General features: G+C 41.7%; 1 pseudogene; it reads right to left on the bottom strand.

Annotated features, from left to right (window-relative positions):
• Positions 1-812: 812 nt before the first annotated feature.
• LOC102986221 (nudC domain-containing protein 1-like) lies at positions 813-3,102 on the bottom strand (annotated as a pseudogene).
• Positions 3,103-6,262: the final 3,160 nt, after the last annotated feature.

Genomic DNA, 6,262 nt, shown 5'->3' with positions numbered 1-6,262 from the left:
ATTTCTCCTATACTTTTTTTTACATGATAAATATTTTTATTTTTAAACAATGAATTGTACATCTTTCATATAAACAATGAATTGTACATCTTTCATATAAAAGATGAGATTCTATCCTCTGTTTTTAAAAAATTATACTTGCGGGCTTCCCTGGTGGCACAGTGGTTGGGGGTCCGCCTGCCCATGCAGGGGACGTGGGAATCGTGCCCCGGTGCGGGAGGATCCCACATGCCGCGGAGCGGCTGGGCCCGTGAGCCATGGCCGCGGAGGCTGTGCTCCGCAACGGGAGAGGCCACAACAGTGAGAGGCCCGTGTACCGGAAAAAAAAAAAAAAAAAAAAAAAAAAATTATACTTGCTAATACTATCTTTACTTTTTTTTTTTCTTTTTTTTTGCGGTACGCGGGCTTCTCACTGTTGTGGCTTCTACCGTTGCGGAGCACAGGCTCCAGACGCGCAGGCTCGGCGGCCACGGCCCACGGGCCCAGCCGCTCCGCGGCATGTGGGATCCTCCCGCACTGGGGCACGATTCCCACGTCCCCTGCATGGGCAGGCGGACCCCCAACCACTGTGCCACCAGGGAAGCCCTATCTTTACATTTTTTACAGAAGCTAATTTTCTCTAAATTTGCAGCTTCATTCCATAGCTTTTATAGACTCATAATCTCGAATATATTTCTAATATCCTTTAAAACATAAATTCATACAAGATAATTTTAACACAATAAAACTTAACAGGTTACAGCACAACTGCCTAGCCTTCCAGCTACCACTGAATACTTTTCCAGTACAGAGGAGCCAACATGTTGGAGTAATTAATTCTCTGTATTTACCTTTATTAAAGAGAGGTTTTTGGTAGTGAGAATAAATAATCTCTCATTTGTTGCTTGAAAGCCTAAAATAGGATCACTGGTTTCTAGGCTTGCTACTTGCTGCTTAGCAACCTGCCCTACTTGCCTGCCTTCCTTCCTATTGTAAAGTACAGTGGACATGGGAGTGGGCTGACAGTAGATGAAAACTCGTTGAAGGCACTCGCAAAGGGCTGCATAAGAATAATTTGGAGCACAGGCAAAAAAATTTTTGTCTCTCTTTGATGCTTGGACGTAGCCTAAAGCATTGAAAATTGCGATATGCTCCCATGTATCGTCTTGGTTGCTGGAGTGTGGTTGCCAGGATAGGGTATCAACATCATGGTGCAGACAGAAGCAGGGCATTCCTTTAGGATCCACTATGACAGAGAAAAGGAACAGGTTGCTTCCAAGATTCACCCACTTACATGGCAATCCTTTCTTCTCCCCATGTTCAGATGAACCAGCTCTCCTATCCAATCTCTCCTTGGTGGTACCTGTTTTTCCTTGGATTTCAAGCTAGTTGATTTGCCCTGTAACCTCAGATCTCACATGAGTAGTTTTTAATGTACTGCCATCCAATCTGCATAAACTGGAGCTCTCTTCAAAGAAAATATCATTCTTCTAACTAACTCTTGATCATTACAAGGAGGTTTATCTTTATCTGGATTTGGATTCAGTTCATCAGAGGTCAAATGCATCAAACGTTCAGATACTGCAGCACATTGAGCTGAGTCTCTTATAACTTCCCCGTTTATCACCGACCTCTAGTTCTGGCCGTGTCAGTCCTTCATTCTTCTTAATCAAGGAAATCTCCAAGCTATTGTTCTCTTTAATTATCCATATACTGCTTTCGTGATCCATAGATGAATAGAGATTTCCTTCCAGAAACCTCTGACCCTTCAGCACAATGTTGTCTTCCTTAGTACAGTCTTCTGGAAGCGGTATTGTTACTGTCAAATCATCTTCAGTCTGTTGCCAGTAATACAGAGGTTCTTTGATTTTCTCTGACATGTCTTCATCCTTACTTTCTTCAAGATCTTGACCAACTTGAACAAATGTAAAGGACTTGTAGGAGACAATCATTAGACCATTCCCATCGGGCTCAAAAGTGACATAATGGGGCACTGACTTTCCACGGAGAATATTATGCTTAGTAATTTCATATTTTTTATTATCTTTATTTTTCTTATTAATAGTGACCCACTCCAAGGAAACATAGAAACCACTTCCTTCCATATCCAATTCCTCTTTTGTTTGAAGAAGCAGCGTAGTTATCGAATGTTCTTCAGCTTTCAGCAATGAGATACTGTGAATTATGATAAAAGAACTCCAAAGTTCTTCATTAAACATAATCTCCCATTTTTCAGAAGCACTATTTCCACGTTCACCTGTTCAAATGAGATACAATCTTCCAGTTCCATCTGACAAGGTAACCCAAGTAGATGTGAAATGGATGGATGCGCAAAGGCGATTATCATATGCTGTCAAATCTGTAGGAAGTCGAAACACCTCTTGTGGTTTTCCTAAGGCAGTGTCCAACATCACTGTTTTTTGTTTTTTGGTTTATTTATTTATTTATTTGGCTGTGTTGGGTCTCCGTTTCTGTGCGAGGGCTTTCTCCAGTTGCGGCGAGCGGGGGCCACTCCTCATCGCGGTGCGAGGCCCTCTCACTGTCGCGGCCTCTCTTGTTGCGGAGCACAGGCTCCAGACGCACAGGCTCAGTAGTTGTGGCTCACGGGCTTAGTTGCTCCGCGGTACGTGGGATCTTCCCAGACCAGGGCTCGAACCCGTGTCCCCTGCATTAGCAGGCAGACTCTTAACCACTGCGCCACCAGGGAAGCCCAAGCATCACTGTTAAATTCATAATTCTTCCAACGTTATCAACGTAGTAGACACTGTCTTGATACCATGAATCACAATGTAGGTAATTATACATTCCAAAAGCATGCATGTGTTCCAGTGTATACTCTGATCATCTCGAAGTTTTACTTCTGCCACAGACAAGGCTAGGAGCTGTCACTGTTCCCGCTAGGCAGACCAGAGAAAACTCCTAATTCACAGGCCGAGTACACAGAAAAGTCTTGTCTCAGTGGTGAGGAATATTCAGACATAGACTGAGCATTGCTCCAGACAAGCCTGTGTCAAGCTCCAGTTGGTAACAGGGCAGCGGCTCGAGGGAAAGCTTATAACCCTCGAAGTGGGGATCCAACAGAGGTCTCTTCACCCGCAGGAAGCAATTAGCGGCCACCTCCATCGCCTTCCAGGGTCCTAACGTGAGAATTAATAAAGTTCGTGTTGAAAGGTCCGCACTTCACGTGTATCACCGTGGCAGGAAGGCGGCATGGTTCCCATCACTGTCTCCTGTACTTTTAAAATAAGATTCAAAAACAGAAATTAGATTCAGAAAAACCTGAAGAACCATTGCAATTACTGCCAAAATGTTTCAGAGGGCATTAGGTTAATGCCTCCCCTCCTAGGAGAGGAGTGGAAAAGAAGATAGATGCTCATCACCAGAGATAGGACTCTATTTGTTACGAGGATTTGTAGGGGCAGCACTTTGTTATTGGGTATATGTTTTGAAATTGGAATTATATTTGTTGAATTTTAATCATAAGCAGGGAAATACGTCTTCCTGAATGTAAGAAAATATATTAGCTAATTTGGGCCATAAATGTAAAAATTGCCCTTAGCATGTAATCATAGGAATACTAACTTTATGATACATTGTTTTTCTTTGATAAAGTTTTGGTTTAAAACCTGTTGGATTTAGCAAGGGATGAAGGTCAAGACCTGGTCATTTTTGCAGGTAAGAGACACACACACACACACACACACACACACACAAACATGCACACAGGTTCATTAAACTTTGACCTATATTTCATTCAGCAGTAATGTTTGCTATTAGAAATAATTCTTCTTGCATCTTAATTTTGCTTACTCAATGAGTATGTTAAGTGTTTCAAAAAGTCTACCTTTAAAAACATCATAAATATACTAAACAGCAGTTCTTTAGTTGAAAGTGCTAATTTAATTTAACAAATACTTGTGTGGATTCCTACTATTTGCAAAGCTTCATTGAACACATTATGAATAAGATAATCTTTAATCTCAAGGAACTGATGATGTTTTGAGGGGACATGATAAGAAAAGTATCAAAAAGAAAAACCAACAAAAATAAACAGGTTATAGTAGTCGCCATTATATAGGGTTGAAAGGAGGCCCATCAAGGGATGAGGAAAGGCTTTATACAGAAAGTGGCACTTGAGATGGACTTTGAAGGTTGAAGTCAGATTTTGAGAGGTAGGTTGGTAGGCAGGAGATAACAAATGGCTGCATAGAATTGGAGTAATTTGTGAATGAGGAAAAGCAAGTCATCCAGTTTGACAGGAGTTTAGAAGGAATAAGCATTAGAGAGTAATGGGAAATAGACTTAGGAAAGCGGCCTGTAAAGTATTTGTATCAGTCAGCTTAGGCAAAGCAGTAGTAACAAAGGACTCCAAATCACAGCAATGCAATAAGCTTATTTTTCACTTATATCAGGTTTCCATTATGGGTTGCCTGTAGCTCTGCTCCTTGCATCTTTGTTCTGGGCCCCGGCTGAAGAAGCAGCCCCTATGTGGAGGGTATCGGTTCTCACTGAGGGAAAAGAGTATATTGCAGAACTCTGCAATAGTTCTCCCAGTGCCTGCTTGAAAGAGGCATGTGTTACTTCTCACATTCATTGGCCAAAGCACCTCATCTGGCCAAACCTGCCATCACTAGGGTAGGGATATATAATCCACTTACAGGATGGGACAGGAATGAGATATTTTGAACAATTTACCAAAAGGCTTGAAAGCCAAGAATGGGTCATATGCAATTAATTCTTTAAATGGTTAGGAGATGTGGCAAGTTTCTGGATAAGAGCATATGGTTAGGTAAAAAAAAAAAAAAAAAGATGGTTTTTATATTGCGTGTGTGTGTGTGTGTGTGTGTGAACACATATGAATTCTCTGGGGTACTTGCTTGTTATAAATGCAGGCTCCAGGATTCTAGAAGGTTGGATTCAGGGGCCCAGGAATCTGCATTTTAAGCAAGCAGTCTGGGAATAGTATGTAGATGGTCCATAGACCTCCTTGTAAGAAACCCTGGATTGAGGAATGAGTGGGGAGTGGCCAAGTGCAGATAAGGTGGGGCAGTGAGTGAGGGGATGGCAGGTTGTTGGTGGGTACGAGGCCGCCGTGCCTGGGGGCACATGGTATGTGGCCAGTACAGAGGCAGACAGACACACTGAAAGAGGAGAACAGGTAGGACTAGAACTACCCAGGAGGAAACAGCCAGGAAAGAGTAGTGAAAGGAGCAAATCTCTTTAGAAGGTGAGATTTCAAGGGCTCTTGCTCTTCACTGAGAAGTAGGAGGCAAACCTATCTGATGCAAGAAAGAGTTGAGAGCTAGAGGAGAGCAGAGGTAATAATCAGCAAGTCGCAGATGCCCTGTTTTTAGAGCAGCTGTTGAAGAAAACTGTTGACTAAAACCCGCCACGTAAATTTGTTTTTGCATTGGGCCAGCAGGGGGCGCTATGGTAGCACATATGCTGATAATTGGGCTCCGCTTCCTAGGCCCAGCAATGGGATTCTTACTGAACGGGATTCTTAACCCGACCTACCGTGCAGTATTTTGGGAGCGTCATTTATTACTTTTATAGCTGTGAACCTTCATAAAAAGAACTTTTAAGGTTTCTCTTTAATTATTAAGGCATCTAGTGTTTGGGGTTTTTGGGGTTTTTTGTTTTTTTTTTTTTGAGCTGCCAATTCCTATAGTCAAAAAGAAATTAATTCTGTAGAGTTTAAGGGAATTATTACCCATTTATTGACTTCACTTGAGGCATAGAGTGGAGATTAGAAGAGGAGAAAAGACAAAGGAAAAAGAAAAGTGCATTTGTAGCATCACTCCTAGAAGGGGAATCTCTGGATCACAGGATATGGGCTTTGTACTTTTTGTTAGATGCTATCTGATTGCCTTCCAGGAACTGTGGCAATTTATTTTTTCACTAATAATGCAAGGATCTTATTACTATCTGTGAAAACCCACTGTATGCGTAAGCTTTTTAGTATTTGCCACTCTGACAGAGGAACTATGGGTAGTTTTAACTTGCATTTTTCTCCTGTGGGAGGAGAGACACTTTTTCACATCTAAATCTTATTTTTACATTTTTTTAATGCACTGTGTTTTCATGTCCTTTCCCCAGTATATTACAGGCCTTCCACTTATTGATTTGTAGAAGCTCTTTATGAGGTCAGTCAAAAGATTTAGTTGACAATAGAATAAATAAATTGTGCTATTCCATAGATGAATGACGAATGGCTTTCAAAGCATTCCCCGCCCCTATCTGCTCACTTGATTCAGTAATCACATAACTTGTTGACCCGTCT

Source organism: Physeter macrocephalus, chromosome 2 (genome assembly GCF_002837175.3).
Source record: "Physeter macrocephalus isolate SW-GA chromosome 2, ASM283717v5, whole genome shotgun sequence".
NCBI lineage: Eukaryota > Metazoa > Chordata > Mammalia > Artiodactyla > Physeteridae > Physeter > Physeter macrocephalus.
This window is presented reverse-complemented; position numbering and strand designations above follow the sequence as displayed.